The sequence below is a fragment of the Lonchura striata genome, chromosome 2 (genome assembly GCF_046129695.1).
Source record: "Lonchura striata isolate bLonStr1 chromosome 2, bLonStr1.mat, whole genome shotgun sequence".
In the NCBI taxonomy this organism is placed as follows: Eukaryota; Metazoa; Chordata; class Aves; order Passeriformes; family Estrildidae; genus Lonchura; species Lonchura striata.
This window is the reverse complement of record NC_134604.1, coordinates 62,666,853-62,687,764: the sequence shown is the minus strand read 5'-3', so window position 1 is coordinate 62,687,764 and position 20,912 is coordinate 62,666,853. Positions and strand designations below refer to the sequence as shown.

Genomic DNA, 20,912 nt, shown 5'->3' with positions numbered 1-20,912 from the left:
AAAGCTGTTTCACTGTAGCTGTGTATACTTTGAAATATCACAATTTGAATTGATTTATACTACTCCGCTGTGGAAGTGCACTCACAAATACTGACTTTCACTTTCAATGAAATAACTGTCCTGACTCATAGCTAATTTACAAAAAAAACCCTGTAATTCAGTATTGTACAGGTGCGTGTGCATTTTTGCCCACTAGTCATGTTAAATAGCATGCAATTTATACCTGTTTTTAATTTTAATTAAAATCCATGCTTAGCACGTATTTGACTACATGAAACAACTATTCTTTTAAGCTTTCTTATTTCTCAGCTGCACTGTTCTCATATTTTACAATTACATAAAGGTGGGTGTGGCTAAAATGAAAGCAGTAAGCAATCTAATATGAATATACAGTGTATTTTAAGTAACCTTTCCTTTCTTATATTTGATGTACTCCTTATTTTGAGATATTTAGGAGGGGAAAATCATGAGCTTAAATAGACCCTTGTAGAGCTGCTTGCATTTTTTACCTCAGTTAAAATGTCAAACATTAACTGGGATTACTTGGCACTGGAAAAGTTACATTTGGAGGAAATATCAATTGAACTTGAATATCTAAATTTATATATTTATATTTTATTGATAAGTGAAAGCTAAAGTTCTATCCTTAATTAAACCTTGTTTAGGTATAACATGTAGCATAGTGTGTGTATTTTTTTTTTTTTTTTCCTTTGTTTCTTTTGAGTCTAATCATTTATCTCGATTCTTAGGAAAAACATCCAAATAAGCTTCATTTGGTTCGGGATTTTTTCTTTCCTTTTTTCCTCTGAAGTTTTACTGAAAGTTTTGAAGGGGTATCATCTCATTTTATAGATATAAATCTACTAAAGCTGGAAGTAACTCTTGAGAATTTTTAATTTTCAGAATTAACAGTAATTTGAAAGTATGATTTTTATATCTGTGTGACCTTTTACTGTGTTAGGCTAATACTTCATAGAAAGCTTATTGTAGTAACATTTTAAAGGCAGACTACATATAAGATACCAAGGTATCATGGGGTTATTTTTCTGTTTAGTTCATTGTTTGGGTTTTTTTTTATCCTTAGCTTATGGAATTCCAAACCTATTACTATTCCATCCAAAATGTAATGTCATGGAAGGAAAAATAAATTGGAGTCTTTAATTCCTTAATTATTTTTATGACTAATAAGTCAAATTCTGCAGTGAAGTACAACTGGGACTGCATACAAACTACCTAGGCCTGTATATCCTGCCTGTGAACACTGTGTGGAGATGCACATCTCGCCCATCTTGAGAGTCAGAAGCCATCCTAACAGGTGTATCACTGCTTTTCTGATACACTTCTACACATGTAAAAGCAGATGAGCTTTCTTTACAGGAAAAGTAGCCACAGATCAGTTAGTGGTACTCTTATAGGACCTTACTGGGTTTTGTTATTTGTTCTGGGGACCAGTTAAGTACTGAATATTTAAGGGAGACTCAAGAAGGTTATCACTGTATTCTACGAATATGCTGCAGGTATTCTGCTTTGTAGATGCAGTCATCCACCCACACCCAAAGGCCCATTGCGAGTTATTTGAGTAATTCACATTCATTACAAACTGTCAAGGGTAGAGCACATCTTGGACTAGTTTTGACTGTCTGTGAAAGACATAGGGAATGAAATTATAGACTTTTCTGTAGAAACAAAAATATTTTTGTCAGAAAGTTTTTAAAACTAAAAATAACTTCATGTACACCAGTAAGTGTTCTCTGTGGATTTTTTTTTTCACTTATTTATTATTATAAGTTCTAAACACTATATATCTAACACTGGAACCTGATGTCAAAAAATTGTGTTTTCTATTATCAGTAATACTTGGAAAATTTTGTTTGAACAGGCTGCCCAAATTTGAACTTAGTCCCCTGTGACTCTTCTCACAGCCATCTATTTTGTTAATAGAACTAGTAATGTATTTTAAAGATAGAAAAAAAAAGTTGATATGCCCTTCAGATAGAAAGGGGACATGAGGCAGAGTAGAGAGGTGTAGCCACAGATTTCCAGCAACCTCTTCTATTTAGTGAAAATGTTGCTTTGCAGGGTTTTTTGTGCATTATTGGCAGGAGTTATGCAGAATTTTTAGATTATTGGTGTATTAATACATAAGTTGGATTTCAAAAAGAAATCTCTTTATTGAAAAATGCCTTCATTGTGGATACTGGACAATTTCAGAAATATTCAAAGTAAGCTAGGTATAAAAATTTCTGCCCATAAGGGTGTAAGGCAATGTCTGTATTGATTATTTTTTTAACCCTTTCCTGTAAGTTTTTAAAATACTTATTCTAATAACAAAACTTTGGGATTCAGCTAATATTACCACAATTGAGGAATAGTTCTGATTTTAGCTTTGAATGCTGTGTAAGAGCTGTAGAAGAGTTGGATGAGTGTTAAGAGAAAGGAGAACAACTTGAGCTCTAGTCCAGCTAACACTTGAAGTTGATCAATTTTTTATTATAATATTTGCATGTAATAATATTTTTAGTGCATCATTAAAACAAACAAAAAAATCTTTTTACAGAGAATGCTAAATTTTTAAACTTTATGTAATTCTTAACACTTTTCCAGAGCTCAGTAATGGACAGTTGCTAGTGTATAAGGATGACATCACACACACACATTTACCATATGTACACAACAGTAGCAAATGTAAATTATGTACATTTAGCTTTTATTTTGTTAAAGGTTTCCTAAGATGTCTTCTAAAACTGAAGGTGATATTGTTATATTGCTTAAAACTAAAAGATAGGAGTGATTTTCAGTGATCGTTATTAATGTCTAAAGGAAACCACTGTTAGAAATAGGACCCCCCCCCCCCCACCCCGTGACTATTTAGTTAGTTTTCAGAAACTGTAGTGAGTAAATCTGCAGTAAATAGATTATTAATAAACTTTTCAGCATTGACTCTGGTTACAACTAATTATTTTATTTAGCATGAACTGAAATTCTCTTGAAGATTTGGTCTGAGAAAAAGATAATTACACATCGTATAGGGCTTAGGCATGTATTTTCATTTTAAATAGCTTTGTCTAAGTCCAGTTTCAGTATAATCTTCAAGTATGTTAAATCTCAATATAAGCACAGAGGGGGACCACAACTTTGGTGGGTTTGGTTTAAGAACAAAAACTTTTTTTTAAAAAGGTGAAATAGATGATGTCTGGAATACATGAAGATACAAACTCCTTTTTCTTGTTAAAGCAGAGTGATTATTATAACTTCATAGCTGTGAGGTGGGGTTGTAGTATTTTCTGGAATATTCTCAAAGAAAAAACAAAATTATGGAAGTATTTATAAGCAGGTGACCTGATCTAGGCATCAGCTATTCATTTATTAGGCATAGGATGTGTCTTGTTATGGTGTCTACAATGAAAAGTTCAAATAAAGTCAAAACAAATTTACGATTTTGTCTTTGTGAATGCAGTATTTCCTCCAGTAGCTATTAGGCTATCTTTACTGCATCTGTCAAGTTATCCTTTGTTCTTACCTAATCAGGGCTTCTTTTTATTTCAATTTTTAAGATTTTTTTTTAACTCTTAAAATTTTATTTAATCTCTCAGAATGTATTATATTAGCATAGTTTTTCCATTATATGTTTTAAAGTAGCTAATATTTGTAGGCTGAATTTTAATAAAGGCAATAATGGTACTGCCTTGAAGAGAAAAAAAAAAAAATCAAATTCCTTAAAGTGAAACACTAGAATTTAAATACTTAACAGTCAATAGCATATCTTAGCAAATATGGACATATGACAGCAGTAATCACACATCCATTAAGTAGTTTACTTACTAAAAAAACTTACATGTTTGCTTGATTGAGGGGGGAGGGAGGGATTAGTAGTGGGTAGGAAGGGGAGAACAACACCCTTTACTCAGGTTTTTTTTTTTTGGTGGTTTTTTTTTTTTTTGTTTTTTTTTTTTTTTTTGTCCTCCTTCCTCTTTCATCTTAAAATGCTGTGGGTAGAATGAAAGCAGAAACATGCTAATCTGATTTGTTTCAGGAGGCTTCTGATAATCAAGAGGCATATCACAGGTGTTCCTAATCAAGTCAGTTTGGTTTTAAAAAAAAAGTATTTTTAAAATTAGGATTTCCTGTAACATAGACAATGCGAGGGTCAAGCTGATGACCTACATCTATGTTTGGGGATCAACCATGAAACTGTGGGTGTTGGAAATATGTTATAATACATGACATTTTTATTGCAGGTTTTGACCTTTCAATAGAGAGCTGATTTTGGAGAACGGCTTACTCCTGTGATTGAAAAACTCTGGAAGGTTGATGGAGCATGAGCATGGTATATATTATATTAACATTTCTCTTATTACATATGTTCTTTATTTTAAAAAATGTACACAGTAGTATAACTTATTCAGAGTATTCAAAATAGGCTAGTTCTAGTGGGATTGTTCAAGAATTTATTATTTGTTAAAATAATTCTTCTTTGCACTTCTCCTGTAAAATTATAAAACACTAAGTAAAAGTATTAACACAGACTGTGCTCAGAAGGAAATGAAGTGGCCAAAAATATGTATAAAAAGCTGAGTTTGCAACAGCCTTGATCCATTTGAGCTATATAAATTCTCCATATAGTATTGTTCTCATATTTCTGTCTTGGGAATTACTCCAACTGAAATGTTGCTAATCCAAAAACAAAGTATGGATGATATAAAAAATTATTTTTCAATAACTTTTTTTTTTTTTGTTGTTGGGAGGGTGTGTTAAAGAATAGAATAGAGAGCTAGCTGAGTGCATTTCCATGTAGAGTGTAAAATTTGGTTTTAAAGACATTAATAAAGAAGCTACCTGACAAGCAAAGCAGAAAACAGAAAAAAAGAACAGGTTTTCAGATCCATCCATCTGTTCCAGAATATTCAGAAAATTTATCTATCTTATTTGTTGGCAAACACATATTATATAGCAGAACACTGCACAATTAAGAGGAACTAATATGGACTGTACTACACTCATATTGCAAGTCCTGCTTTGCACTAAAAGTACTCATTCGGCTGAAACTGAGAAATCCATTCAGAGTAATTACAACCTATCTACTCATATATGAATAGTCTTAACTAACCATTTACACAGACAATTGAAATGAAAATAGTTACCAGTTTTGGATTGAGTAAATTTGTTTAAATACAAAATGGGATAGTAAAATCTGTAAGACTTTATCTTCAGCAGAACATATTACAGTACAACAAATTTTATGAACATGTTGTGACTTCAGCAATTCCAACTTTCAGCTGGAATTCAGTTTTTATCCTTAATCAAATCTGTCTGTCTTCAAGAACAGTTTATCTTTGTAGGAAGTAATTGTGCCATAAAATCAGAGAAGTTTTTAGAACCCAAGATTTCAGTTTATCCCAGTAACTCCTAATTTCTACCAAGCAAATCCAGTGAGGTGTAAATTTCATATTTCCTCATTGTTGTAAGAAATGGCTGGTAGAACTGAAGAGTTATTGGAATTTACCAGCAGTACACCTCTTGTACTTGAGGCAGATGGGTTCTGAATATGTTTTTCATACAATACTATGATTTTAGGGTAGTTAAGACCTCCTAGAGAAAATTATTAGTTGAGTAAGAAAATTTTGAATACAGAAAGTATAGGAAGTAAACCTTAACTTTTATAAGCCTTGAAGTTTGTGATTAGTGAGGAGATAATTCTTTCAGTTTTAATCCTTTCTTTATGTGGTTAAACACATAGTGAAAGTACTTCTCTTAATGCTGTAACTGTGTTTGGGTAACATGCCTAATATGCTCCCAAATAAATAAATATTTCAGTCTGTCCAGAAACTGCTTTGGAGGTGCTGCATTGCTGCTGTTTCTTTCTTATTTTCTTTTTTTTTTTTTCCCTTTTTTTCCTTTTTCCCCCCTTCTTTTTCTAGTAGCTTTCTTAGGAAAATAAGGATTTTAGGATTTGACTGAACAGTTTGAGTTTGTTCATTTTTTTTTCCTGTACAAAAGCAGTTACATTCTTGTTAATGAAAATCAGGATTATATTGCAAGGCAAAGGTATCTAAGACTCCCTTGTGAGATATTTAAAAGGTGAAAGTTTGATGGAGTGTTCCTTGGTCTGACACAGGTTCAGAGCATTTTTCATAGATTCTTATTCAGCAAAAAAGGTGGTTTCTGGTTCACAACTGTAAATCAAAGGGATTTTACATTTAGGGCCTAATCCTACAAACTTTAATATACACAAGTAGTTCTAATGACTCACGACCATGAATAAGGATTTGCAGAATGGTATTCTCATTAGATGCACACTTCCTTTCCTTTTACAAATTTAGTATATATTAAAGTATTTAGAACTTTAAGACAAGTCTAAATGTTTTTTTAGAAAGTGCAAAGAATTTTGCAGTAATGTAGTAATTGAGTCTTTCCCATTTACAAGCTCTAGTATCTTTTAAGAGTGCTGCATTTGTCAGTTATGATTAGAGTCCACTTAAGGTGTTGATTTGCTCTAGAATATTTTTGTGCTGAATTTTGGCCCATATTACTTTTTTTTTCTCTAGAGCTATTTTTTACTCTATAGTCAATATGAGTGTTTCTTGACCAGAAGAATAAGTGATATTTGCAAGAAAGGTGGTGGGGTGCATTTGTTTTATTTTCCTACTCTTAGCCTCTCCTATTGTAGTTCTTATTTAGCAAAACAACTACTGATTCTGTTGGAAGTTCAGCCTGAATAAAGGGCCTGCAGTGCTTGCTCCTTAAAAATTGCTTATGTGGCTATTGCAAGCTGTGTGCTTGACTTTGTAAACTGTTTTGCAATATCTAATTGTAATGAGGTTGAAAAGATAAAAATGTGCAGACTTCTTTACTGAAGTGCTTCAGATGTGGTACTTTTCATGACCACTTCTACTGTTCCTACTGTAGGTATAACACTTGAGGGTCTAAAAGTATTGTTAACTAAATCATAATTTGAAAGCTGTCAATGCATGCATGTTGCTCATCCAAAAGGAACTGTTGCAGCTTACTTTTACAATTTGTTTATGATTTGTTTAAGGACTTCTCTTGCTTTGCAAAGGCAACTGAAATAATTTTCCTGAAAGAGATCTGTAGCTATAAATGCAACTAGTTCCTAGTTGCTACAATACATGTAAAATCAACCATTGTTTGATATCTTAGGCATGACTGTTTTAAGTTTTAAATCTGAAGCAACTGAATTTTCTGTATTTTGTTAGTTTAAACTAAATCCAGCCCTTCATCATTTTAAAATGGAGTTTTGTAGACTATTAGATTTAAGTAGACCTTTATTTTTATTATTACTTCAGACATTCAATGAAACTTGTATATAAGAAGAATTTAAGACTGGCATACTTGCACATCGTTTTTCCTTGTCTGTTGATAAAATGGTCTTGCTAGGCAATAGGAAAAGAAAAGCAAATGGCATGAAAATTCTTTAGGAAAAATAGTTAAAATATGCTAACTGGGATATTTAAATGCTTATTCTTCTCAGTCATATGTAAATCTATATATAAGTAAGGCATTGACCCCTTTTTATTGTTATTTTTGTCTAATTTCAACGGAAGTCTAAGGAGGAATTTATGTAGACTCATACATTGAAGGTTCCAGTGGGGGAATGAGAAATGTAATCAAAATTGCAAAGTGTTCATATGGTGTATTGTTGGCTTCTTAATACACTTTGGTATAGATTGCTGTTTGCACACTAAAAATAGGGCATGTATGAAGATGCAATTGTTAATTGACCAGTGTGTTTGAATAAACAATTGTTTCTAGCTTTGTTAATTTTGAATTTCTTTCAAACATATGGATATTTTTGATAATTTTTTTTTTTTTTTGCATTTGTTTGGGGCAGGATGTTTTTGTTATTCTAATTTTTTAGACCGGTATTATAAGAAAATTACTTTTTTTTTTATTGAAATACATTATCAAGATAATCTAGTCAAAGCAGGATATCAGCAATATCTCTTTTTAATTTGTGAGGTACTTAAAAATCTTAGTAATGTGCAAATACCTTTGAAGTATTTATACCTTTACTTTAACCCACTAAATTTTAAGAGCTTGCTTTTCACTTCCTTTGAGTGTCTTACGGGGTTTTCTTTTGTTTTGTGGATGGTTTGGTTTGTTGGTGGGTTTTTTTAAGCCTTTAGTAAAAGATTTGCGTGATTTTATGCTTCTACTTCCTAGTTGACATGAAGAACAATTAAATTTTTTTAAATTATTTTTTTAAGTGTCCTTTCTCCACACAGAAGGAAATGGATTTTAGTATTCATATGGAAATTAACTTAGAGATTTAGAAAGTATTGTAATTATGAACATGATTATGATCTTCCCAAATCTAACTGATCATTTCCTACTTCAAAATAGATATAACATCATGTAAGTCACTTCTAGATTTAACAAGACTTCCAGTGGATCTGATAAATGAAAACATTTGCTTTATAATTTCTGTATTCTTTTGGAGCAAAATTTTCTCCTGGTAGAATGGGTAGATACTGTGGTCTTATGAATGTTATCACTTTTTTCTGAAAATACCTTGCTTTCTCTTGTTGCATCTCCTCTCTTAGTCCGCAGTTTTCTGTTCTTTTAGTCCATCTTTTGGTCAAGATCAAAAATTAGACAAAGAAGATGCTCCATCTGTTGTGAAACATTGCAATGGCTCTTACAAGAAAGTCCTTCTCTAAGAGGAAATATATTGAAAAGTTTATTATGGAACAGACTTCCCTTTTAATACTATAACACTTATTGTCAGCATTTTCCACAGGCAAAAAGAACTCCTGATCAAAAAGAATGATTATGTACTAGTTACCCTGTCTTTCTGCTCTCTAAAACCAAAATATTTTTTCCAGGTTCTCAGGAGAAGGGAAAATGCTATTTCTAATGCCAAACAGAGAAATTATAAAAGCAGCGCTCAAATCTGTACTTTTCTTCATTGTGTTAACACCTAATTCTAAAAATATTTTTTTAGCTCTGTCAGAGTGAGGGATTGTAGTTCTGTATGACCAGTGTTTTTTAAACAAAGGGTCATATGCTGATCTTTAATTCTATGTATGTGGAAATCCACAGCTTATATGGCTTGCAAGTGTTATTAATATATTCGCCATATTTCGTTAAGTCCCACATTCATTAAATAAAATCAGAGGAAAATACTCGCCTTCTCTTCCTAGTATTACCAGGTTTAAAATCTGGATCTTGATGGTGCCTGTTTTGCATCTGGGTTTATAGTGTAACGAGGAGACTCTTGAATTAGCAGTTAGAGAATAATTCCTTCTAGGGTATTGGTACTGCTAAACTGTTCTGTTGACACCAGCAACTCCTCTGGCTTTTTTGAGGTTTTGATCCCACCATAATGACAGTGAATTTGGCTGTGAATATTAAGTATTTGCTTCAGAAATTTATATTTTTGTGAAACTGCATACAAAACTCACTGAAATGTAAAGCATAATGTTCATAAATTCTCTCATAAATCTGTTGTCCTTGATTTTTTTTTTTTTTTTTTTTTTTTTTTTTTTTTTGCCATTTAGGTATCTAGACTTCCTGTATTTTTGGTGTGCAATACTTATTTGTCAACCTCACAGTCTTCTGACCTGCAAACGAGTTTGGAACACTGTTGAAATTTTTTTGTTTAATTTTTTTAGCTTAATATAACTTATGTTGCTGGCCCACTTTCCATTTTTAAAAACACGAACAGGATTTGTCATTGAGGTAGGAATTAATGAAGGCTAACACTAGAGGGCAATTCAAAGCAGCAGCCTACCCCAGAACAGTTATGGGTGTCTGTGGCCCTGAGATGAAAAAGAAGGAGCCAATGGAGACTTTCCCAGGGTCTCCCCCAGGCAAAATCTTCTCTTTGTGATTACCCTCCTAATGGTTTGCTTAACTCATTTTTCATATCTTGGAGTGCTTCACTGAATGAGAAAGAAGTTAAGACAGTTGTTATGCTTTGCTGAATTACAAGTTAAGAAACATCTTCCACAGTGCCTTACCTTATTCACTCTTGCCATTGTCAAAAAGGCATAACTTTCTCAGTGGTGGGTTTTGTTTGGTTTTATTTGCTGTCATGTACTACATCAAACTCTTGGAAAGATACTGGGTTTTGGGGGGGTAAGGTAACATTGCAGAAAAGCTTAAATATCTTTTGTTAAGTACTGAGGAAAATGGAATATGTGATAAGTGAAATATTTTCTTACAAAATACTATAAAGTTAATCAAATTAAGATGACAGTATGAATAATTAATTTCATATTAAAAAAATACACAAAAACCAAACCACATTATAATCAGGATAAGGCATCAGAGAGATACTTTTGTCTATAATTTTAGCAAGTAAAATATATTATATAGAATGGGGAAAAAATAGTTGAAGATGAGCAATAAAGTGCTGTATTTAAAATTTAACAAAGTAAAAGAGATCATCTGTGTATATTGTACACAATTTAAACAATTTATATAACAGTTCATTACATAATAAATTACAGTTTTCACTGTTGCAATGTTCATTATAGATTTACAGAATATCTTAAATACTTGTAAAAAATAACCTGTAATGCAAATGATGGTGTCCTGGTTCTTGAAAAGCACTCTAGTATTCTTATTTTAGCAATGCAAATTTTCTCATTATATTGAAATGTATGCACCCAGCCGTGTAAATGCTTGTGGCACAGTACAAATTTGAAAACAAAGGGCATTTTATATAAGAGTGTGTGTGAGTTTATACCTGTCTTTCTATCTAACTTTATGTGCATATATATATATATAAAATATCTTTTATATTTTGTGTACTTGTATATTAAAAGGCTGATCTATTATTAAAATGACATGTTTGTTTCTACACTCTGGATCAGTTAGTCAAGTTGCATTTCCTTTGCATTCTTTTGTACAACTTACTTTTAATGTCTAAAATTTGCTTTAGCTGCAATAACTTTTCAAGTTGTTTTTTTGTAAAGAATATTTACTAGCAATCACTCTGGCAGTGCCACAGATGAATATAAATGCTGCAGTGCATTGTTGCAATATACTTTTACACCTGTTTTCAGCAGGTCTCATCAGCAACTCTAGTGCAATTTGAAAATATCTAATCTGCGGGCAGTGATGTGCCCAACCTTAACTGGTGCTGGTGCCTTTGAAAGAGAGCTATTGTGTCATAACACAGTATATACAGTCCAACAATGACTGGCCTTCATCAGTCTTCCAAGAAGAAAATAGTTTTATTGGTTCTTAATTTGCAGAATGCACAAGGAGCATGTGGAATATAACCTACAGAAATTGGTAGGTTCTCTGGGGTTTAGGGGAGATTTTTGGTTTAACTGGGGGAGTGGGTTTGAGGAATTAGTTGGCAGCCATGTACAGTGATACAGATGTCTTAATCACATGCATGAACTCTTGGTTTTGGAATGTATTTCTATGAAACCTGTCTGATTCTAGGTGATTAAACCAAGCTTTTAAGGAACTGAACACTTAGTCTTTTGCAGGTAAGACACTAGGATTTTAAGAATAAGCACTTTCATGCCAATATGACTTTTCTTTTTTTTTATTATTTTTTGCCTTTTACTAGCTTGAATTTTGGCCTTAAATCAAAGAGATAAGTTCAGTCATGAACATTAAAGCTGGCTTCAGTATTTTGTTTAATTGAACAAAGCAAGAACAAATGTGTAAGTACCAGCAATGCACAGACCAGCATTGCAATATTGGTCTGTTCTGCCTTTAAGCAGGTGGTTTCATGTGGCAGGCTGGAAGAGAGACTCTTTTTCTTCCCAGCTTTTGACAAAAAGATGACGCATATGACTCAGAATTAGAAGGGGAAATCTGCCAGTTTGCATCAGTTCCTTAACTTGTGGGCTGCTATTCACCACAAGAAAAATCAGTATACTCGCACCAGTGCTTCTTAAGAGATGAGGAGTAATCATTTCCTTCAGAAAGTGTAGGATGATTGGAGTGGGCCTTTCATACATTACACTAGGCTTTTCCTATATTCAGGTATTTTTCAATTATATAAAATTTTTAGAAAGAAAAAAAAGATAATTTTATTAAATGCTACATTTAATAATTATTATAGGAATCAGATATTATAGCTTAAGGTAGATCAAAAGCCAAGTGATTTGTTTCATTAAGCTTCTGGTTTTTTAGCACTGAAACTCAGCTGTTATAGATCTCCAGATTCAAAAGGTAAGGCATTTTTTTGTATATGTTTTTAACCTAATTCCACATATCTGAATCTCCAGTTCCAACTTTTAAGTAAGTTAGTAGGACTGAAAAAAACAATAAAAATAGTAATTTTGAAGACAGAAACCATCTGTTTTGAAGGGGAAAATAATTATTTGAAGTGTGGAAGATCTGTGTTTTCAAAATGTCTTGCCTTAGACCTGCTATAAAAGATAATGCAGATAATTCTGGTTCTTTCATATAGGTTTGGATTACAATGGAGAAACACTTCTTGTTCAAGGAGCATACTGTCAAGTAACTTTTTATTTTAAAAAAATTCAGAATAAACTAGCATAAATCTCTGCTAGTTTTCAGAGATTTAACATCTTTTAGGTTTGTGGGTATTTATTAGTTTGAGAGTACAATTCTTATTTTTTTTAACTACTTGTGTACTTTTAAGTATTGGATTATAAATCCTTTTTCTTAATGTATTAACATCTAATTAATTCAGCATGGTTTTACTTTAAGCTTGTTAGTGAAATACTGAAAATCAAACTTAGTATAAAGCTAGAAGCACCCAGGATCCTTATAATTTGTCCTTTTTTTTTTTTTTTTTGGGATAAAGTTCCTTTCATTTGTCAAAGCTATTTTTATTACTTTGGAAAAGCATGTTCTAAGTGAAGTTGGTTTTCTAGCTGGAAAAATTATATTTACTGTTTATTGACCTGTGTCAGCCTTAGAAAGCGCCATTTTGTTTTGTATTAGCTCAGTTCTGTGAGTAGTGGGTCTCATTGATGGGAAGTGGGGAGCCAAACAAGAAATGTTTTTGAAAGGGAGTACACAGATCTGTGTGTTAGATGGTTATCTATTAAGATTACTAAGATTCTATTAATGTTTCATGGAGAGGTGGGGGAAAGATTGCTACACCAGCTACCACTGAATAAACAATAAGATAATCTGCACCCCAAGGGTGTTACGGACACCTGAAACTTCTGCTGAAGTGACTAATTAAATAATGAAGTTGTAAAAATACAGCTAATGGCTGGAAAAGTAAAAGTAGCAGTTACTAGGAGGTGTTCCTCTGCTATTAACTAGTGGATTTCCTTAACAGTTGAGTTGATTTCTTCAAACAGGTCAGTATCACCTTTCATAAGTCATGCTGTTGTCTGGCATTTTATAGAAGTCATGTAGTGATGATGTTAAGAAAAAGACAAATTTACTGCCTGAGCCAGAAGGCAGGCTTACAAAAAGCAACTTCTTTCAGGACACGAAAAGCTCTTTGTTCTGTGGCCTTGGTCTTTTTGTGCTTTGACCCTTATTTTATAGCATTGTCACTCTGACCTTAAATCTTTGAAAGCAGACAAGCAGCAAATCTAGCCCTTTACAAGTGAGGTTTCATTCTGAGCGTGGGCCTGGTTTTCATCTTTAGGCATTATAGTCCCATACAATACTGAGATGTAACAAAATATCAGTTTAAGATTTGTGGTTTGGCATACTGTAAATAGTTATTATTTACATGTAAGGCAACAAAAAAAAAAAAATGTTGCTCTGTTACTGACCTATGGTTTGTAATTATTTACCAATTTGAGATAAGACAGCAACCAGGAAGGCAGTCTAGCTAATACTGACCAATATATTTTTCACTTTCCTAGAAGTACTTTGGAAACTGATCCTGTGCACAGACCATCAGGGTTTCTGCACAAACAACTTGAATATTCTATTGAGGACAAGAAATGCTTTGCTATATATTTTAGAGTTAGAAGATATAAGCAGCAGTACTTGCATGGCCTTTCATAAAAAAACTGCCAACTTAGGGGAGCACAAAATTTTACACAAGGTTTGTGACTGTTGCGTGAGCGAGTCTTCTGAGAACTTGATAAAACTTTTTTTTTTTTGTAAGAAAACCAGAAATTAATTAATGTAGTAGAGAACCAATAGTTGTTAGATTTCAAAGTTTTGGTTTTTTGAAATTTAAGGTGTTTAAAAGGAGAACCTGTTTTCCTGTCTTAATAACTTTACATTATGTAGCTGGTTTGTATTAAACAGTTATTGTTGTTTGAAGAGGGATTGTCACATTTTCTTTTATCACTAATGATTCTATACGCTTCAGGTTTTGGAAACTTGAGCTATAATAATAGGATAATCTTTTCTGAATTTAATAGTATAATAATATATTTATTGGAGAACTTGAAAATATTTATCTTTTTAAATATTTTTTTAATCTGAAAAGATGCTAGAAAATTTTTTAATAGTCATACAGGAACTGAAGATTATATTCTAAGACAGATCTGGCTTTCTTTTAGATGATCCACTATATTTAGTTTTAATATTTTTTGTGATAATTTGGGGGAAAGAACATTTGAATTACTACTATAATGAAATATAAAAATTACTTGGTAGAATTTAGAAATTAGTTTCTTTGTTTTTCTTAATTTTGCATGTGTCCTTTCAAGCAGAAAGAATGCTGGTACAGATTGAAAGTGTTCACAGTTTTTCTTCCTGTGTGCTTGCCAAAGGTGCAAAGAAAACAGATTTTTAAAAGTTGTGTGCAAGCTATACCAGTGCAATCAATAGGGGTCTGGAAAGGTTTTCTGAAGTGCAACTTTTACAAACTCTGCTAGAACTTGGAGCTTGTTACACTTTACAAGTTCCCTGTAAAGTGTTTCATATAGCAATCCAGTTAATACATCAACTTCTGACAAAAAACTTTTTGTAAGCTGGGAAAAGAGGTGGGAGGGGGTTAGTCTCATTCAGTTGTAGTTTTAAGCTGCAGTTGATTCTAAAATAGAATTATAATATACCAAGCTGTACATTGATAAAGTTTTTGTGTGCTATATCAGCTTCCCATAGTTATGCTTTTTTTAGCTAACAGGCTATAAAAATTGACATACTGTACTTGTTCAAGTCAGAACTGACTACCTTTAATTTCTTGCCTTTCACAGAAATCCATTGCATTCTGTTTGCTATTCATCACTCCACTAGAAGCATCAATATTGCAGACCCAAGTAACAGTTTTAACTTTGGTTTGTCTTCCTGAGTGCAATTGGTGGGGAGTTGGGGTGCACCTCATACAAATTAATACATGAGTCAAGCTAGTATAAACAGTAGTTGGAGTCTTAGATTAAGTAAAAAGGGTGTAAAACAGAATTTGATGCTGGGAGTCCTTAACTGCACTTCTAAATTTCCAGGTATTTTTATACTTCTGAATTTCTCAATGGTTTTACTTCCTGGTTTTTATTTTTAGCTGCCTTTGTTATTTCATGTTTATCTTATGCAGTAGTTCTCCAGCTAGTCTAAATCTGTTTGCTCATGATCCTTGGAGAGATGGCTGGACACATGATATAGATTCTCCAAATTTAGTAGCAGTAAATTTCAGTGATCAGCAGTCATCTGCTTTACTTTAGTTATTAATACTTCACATTGAAAAAAAATGTAGTTCTCTCAGTCTTTTGCCATAGTTATATGGGGAGTATTGTTAATATAATCACGAAATAGTTAACACACTTTTTTCTAAATGTCAAAGTTTGTGCTACCTAAACTCTAAATTAGTGCTAGTTATTCTGTTCAAATATTCATCTTTTTGTTCAGAGAATTATTTAAAGCATTAATTCTGATTTTTTTTTTTCACACATCTTTATCATCATCTTAGAAATATACAGCTGCTTGCTAGAAAGTATGGGAGGACCTATTATACATGGACTGTGTGTATAAGCTTGGTCCTGGATTACTGCACCTCTTTGAGGTGAAGTGAGGAAAATTTATTTCTGTGTTAGAGTTATTTCATTGAAAAGAAAAACACATGCAACAAAATTGCTAGTTTAGATTTTTTTAAAAAATTTATTTAGTTTTATTTTTTTCTCTTTAGAGCTGCAGTCTTAAACAGCAATTAAAAAATCTTGCTGCTACTTCAGGAGAAGAGCAATCAAGGTATATAGTTTATTCTCTTAATTCTTCTTTCTCTGACCAGAAAGTAGCCTCAATTAAATTGAGTGAATTAACAGAGTATTGTAGGTTATGCCTGAACCAAATAATAATGGAATAGTAGCTGAAAGTTCACTGATACCTTTAAAGTTAATGTTCTGAAATATTTCAGTACAATTCTTTTTTCTTTTAAAAATTACATGCATATCATTTTAAAGGCTGCTGACCCCACAAATTAGAAGGAAAGACAGTTTGTTAACAAAGAAACAAGAAGGCAGGAGTAAATATACTTCTAAATCTTAGATTTAAGAATGAACAAGAGTTATAAATTTTAGTATGTTTGCAGTATAAATACTGCAGTGTTGAGTAAGCATATGACAAAAATAAAATGAAACTATTGTTTTGGCTTGGAGAGAGGGGTGTAAACAGTGTATGAGCAAGATACAGCTACATACACTTTTAGATCTGAGAATCTTAGAGAATGGAAATGTTCAGATTTCTTGGTAGTGAACAGTGAGATTATCTTTTTCCCAGATTAATTAAATAAAACCTTAAAAGTATTTTCCAATGTTGAACTGCCATCGTTTAACTGCCATCATGTTTATTCATATTTAGTGATGTGTTAGTGACACTGAACTGAGAGAGGAGAACTTGGCAAATCCACCAGCAGTTGTCCAAAAAGCTACACTGCAAAATGTCCTGTCTAACATAGAAGTAACTTACTCCATTAGTGGAATGCATAGAGCAGGACACACTTGTCAAAGATGCCTCACTTCATGCTGTGCCATTTCAGTGCAAACCCTGTCTAATTTCTGGTTAAACTAAGCTAACCTGGCAAAACTGAGATATGGACATTTGTAATTGCTGATGTCAGGGCTGTGGAGGAGAGTAGCACTGGTGGACAAATGTAATCCTTTTACACTGTGGAGCATTTAAGCCTTTCAGGTTCACATTCAGTTTTCTAATTTTAATCTGAAATAAGGTTGGGAATGGGTCAAAATTAACAGTGAAGGAATAGCCTTGCTTTCATATTGGATGTGTGCTTTGTATAAATGAGTAAGGAACTAAAGCAATGGAATATGGTTGTGAGCAATGGTGTATAACTATAGATGAGGAATAGCTTCTGGCCAAGAAGGGAATGCTTTGCTTGTATGACCAAAAGGCACAAAGTAAATATTTAATTTTAGATCATGTTCTTGGGCATTAAAGGCAACATACAGTGTTTAATACCAAATCCTTGGTATCTTTTACTCCAAGTCACTGACCTGTCAGTCAGATTGCAGGCCTAGTGGTACCTTCTGGATGTAATATGTTACACAGAGGTTTAAGGAGCTTATTAGTAGTTACAGTAGCATTTAAGGAGCTTATTAGTGTGTTTAGTAGCCAGAATTGACTTGTAGCTTGTTTTCATAAGGTCGGAAAGATTGAGTTTGGCTTGGTGTTGTCATAAACTCTGAACTGTAAACAATAAAAACAAAAACTATATTTTATATTGGACTTGGTCTTTGATAAATCAACTAAGAAATACTGAAATTAAGGAAAGGCTCCTTCCTTGCTTGGGAACACTCTAATTGCTAAAACAAGTGCAAATATATATACACACACTTCTCTCTTTTTTCCTTTCTTTTTTTTAACAGTTCCAGTACATTTTTTTCAAAGAGCATTCCTGACTTGTGTATGTGAGTTGCTTCTGTGGAATTTCAGTTTTGCATCTTCATAATCCTTCTTAGTCAGCAGAGCTCTTAATTTTAGGGACTTGGGAAATGTAATGGAACTGCTTGCATATGTGATTTCTAGCTTTTATTGAGGTCTCCTTTGTCTGTCAGTCTCTCAGCCACAGACTTAAGACACAAAGATGGAGGTAGGATAAGTACTCTTGGTAACAACTATATTGACTTTATGACCAAAGCATAATGGTATACAGCTTTGTGCAGACATTCCTGGACTTCAGTAGATTCCTGGCTCAGATATCAGTGCACTTGTTATCTTAGACTTTTTCTCATTCTTTTCCTGTTCCACAGCCCCTTCTTCTCACATAGACTGCCTTCAATTTTATGTGATAATTTGCTTATTCTCCTTGCAGATTATGTCTATTTTAATAGCAATGTAAAAAGCATACAGTCACATTGTATTGAATTTTGAGTTGGTTGGTTTCTTTTGGGATGTTTTGTGGTAAAGTTAAAAGGAAAAAAAAAACAACGACAAAACACCTTCCAAAATAATTTTTAAAAAATAGAAAAACTTAAACAGTCTGTAATCCTGTAATTCATGCAAGGTTTTGTGTTCATGTTTTGTATGGGTGGGTGGAATTACCTGCAAGTTTTCTTACTAATGTACTTTCTGTAGAAATTAGCATAATAGTTCTGCCAAGTCTTCATTTCATGGTGTGTATAGTTTAATTTTAAAGGGATTTAGTTATGCAACAGGAAAAAAACTCTACATACTTAAGCTAGAAGCTGAAATCAACCAGGCAATTGAAAGAATAGTATCTGTTAAAACACATGGAGTTTTAAATTAAGAATTTGGCCTGAATGTAAAAACTGAGAAATCCAAAGGTATTAAATATTACAGCTGTCTTATTTAAGTCATTTTCTTTCAGTCTTTTAAGGTAAATATACACATACAAAACAATATTTTTTCTTGCTAGAGGACATTTTTCATGCTCTTTTTCCAGAAAAGTTGAGTAAATCTTTTACTGCTGGCTGGAATTTTTGCTTACATCTATCTTTATCTATGCCTTCCACATTACACATATATGTGTGTGCATGTGTGTGTGTATACACACATATATATGGTGGAGATTTTGTCTTTACTTTTTCTTCTCTTGGTTTATGCCTAGCACAGTTTCTGCAGGGGGGAGACCAGCTGTCAGAGCATACGTTTACAGTATAGGTTTATTTTGACTTTGCACTCCTGCTTTAATTCACCATGGTAAGTTGGGTAAGTTGTGCCTATTTAATTTAGTTTGCCTATTTTAGCTGTCTGATTTAAAAAACAAACATAGGTTGTAAGAGGTGGGGTGGGGATAAGTGTAAATAGAGCTGTGCGTGTATAAAATGTACTGGAAATGGCTCTTTGATTCCAGTTCCTAAAGTTAGCATTCCTATCTGGATAAACCATATAAAAAGTGTTGCTGCCGTCACCTGTAAATGTACATTGGCAATCTCACTTTAATTGGCACATTTGTGGAAATGGACTCTTCTAACAGATATTGCCCAGGTGTAGTAGGAAGGGAGAAAAGAAAATTCCCAAAAATTTCTCAAATCTTTCCCCGACATGGCCTGTCAAATCTATTTTTGTGCTTCCAGATAGCCCTGTTAATTTCCAGATGTTGTCTGTCATTACCTGACTAGAAGGCTTATTGCAATGGAGTGGCATGCTTGGGTCTATGCTGTGTAAGTAGCTTTTGTCTTAACAGTTTAGTATTAAAACATTAAAGAAAGCATAGTTCATGTTATCTAGGGAACCAGTAAAAGGACTGCACACATTTAAATCTCTGACATTCTTTAGCCTAAGAAAATGATATCTAGCTGGACCACAACTCCACATCTCTTGCCTACATCTAGTAAAGCAGCATGGTCAATTCTAGGCTGGGGCAGATGAACTCCTGCTCGTAATAACAGATAAGTTACTAGTCTTGCTAACAATTGCTTTGGGTTATAATTTTTTTTTCCTCTGAAATTAAGGCTCTTTTGAGTATGTCTGCCCAAAAGTTGCAGTAAGGGTAAGCTGCAGAGCTAACAGATGGCTTGAGGACTCATAGAATAGTTCACAGAAGCTTATTTTGAAATTAGGTCTTATTCTCTTACATATGAAAGTTGTTGGGGTTTTCTTTTCACATCTGAGTTTCCAGATGACAAAAAGTCAGACTAGGAAATAACCCAGATTTTTTACTTTCTTTTGAAATAAACATCTGCATAATCTTTAGTTTTTCTAACTAGACACAGTTTTCCAGTTTGTGGTTCATATCTCATTAAGGTATTATGCTCAGGTGACAATAAAATCGAGAGCTTCACTGTAAATAAACATTTACAGTATAAATGTAAATAAACTAGCTTGGGTTTTCTAAACATTTTGTAGTTTGTTAATACAACTGATGTTACTACATGAAAGCTAAAGTTCGATAAGAAAATTCTGCATTCATCTCAGAGTATGTTTCTGTTTCCTTGAAGCATGGTAGACACCTTGGCATAACGTAGCAGCACATAATGGTTTGTGGGTTTTGAAAAGGTGCAGGCCATATTGTGCTGCCTCAAAAATACAAGGATTTCATCACCCTGAAGAGAAATACCACTTATGTATTAGTCAATCTTGTGATGCTGATGTCTGTCATACTTTAGCAGCACGTAAATATTGGTGTTAAGACTGTAAATATCTCCAGTATTAACTGTGCTGCTGAAGTAAGGCTAGCCACTTCTGCACGCGAGTCGTGGGACAGGACATTGCATGTATTCCCTTATGCCTTTTTGTTGCTAAAATTTTATATATTGTTTGTATATGAACACTTTCTTTGTTTTTTTCATTTTCATTTATTCAGAAACTATATTTAAAGCTTCATAGTATCTGATGGTAAATAGACTAGGCATATATGTACAATTTTGCTTTGGTTTATGTGAAAACTGAACTTTCTAAAGGAGCCGTCTCAAGCTACACCTATCTAACAATACTTTGGTAAGTGTGTTTGTTTATATATTTAAAAACTATAAAAATTATGTTACTTTAATTGCCAACACATTTCTTTATTAAAACTCTTAAAACTGTGCTCATTTTTACAATCTTTTCTAAATTAGTGGAACTTGGAAATATTTGATCACGCTTTTAACAAAGAGCTCATAAAGAAAAAGTGTCTTTCAATT

General features: G+C 32.9%; 1 protein-coding gene across 1 annotated transcript in view; it reads left to right on the top strand.

Moving 5' to 3' along the window:
- SPRYD7 (SPRY domain containing 7) overlaps positions 1-20,912 on the top strand; it is a 121,739-nt gene that overhangs the window by 51,353 nt on the left and 49,474 nt on the right. Inside the window, exon 3 of the mRNA XM_077781412.1 lies at positions 4,239-4,327. The gene's annotated coding sequence lies outside the window, so the exon portion shown is untranslated. The remainder of the gene's footprint in view (positions 1-4,238; positions 4,328-20,912) is intronic.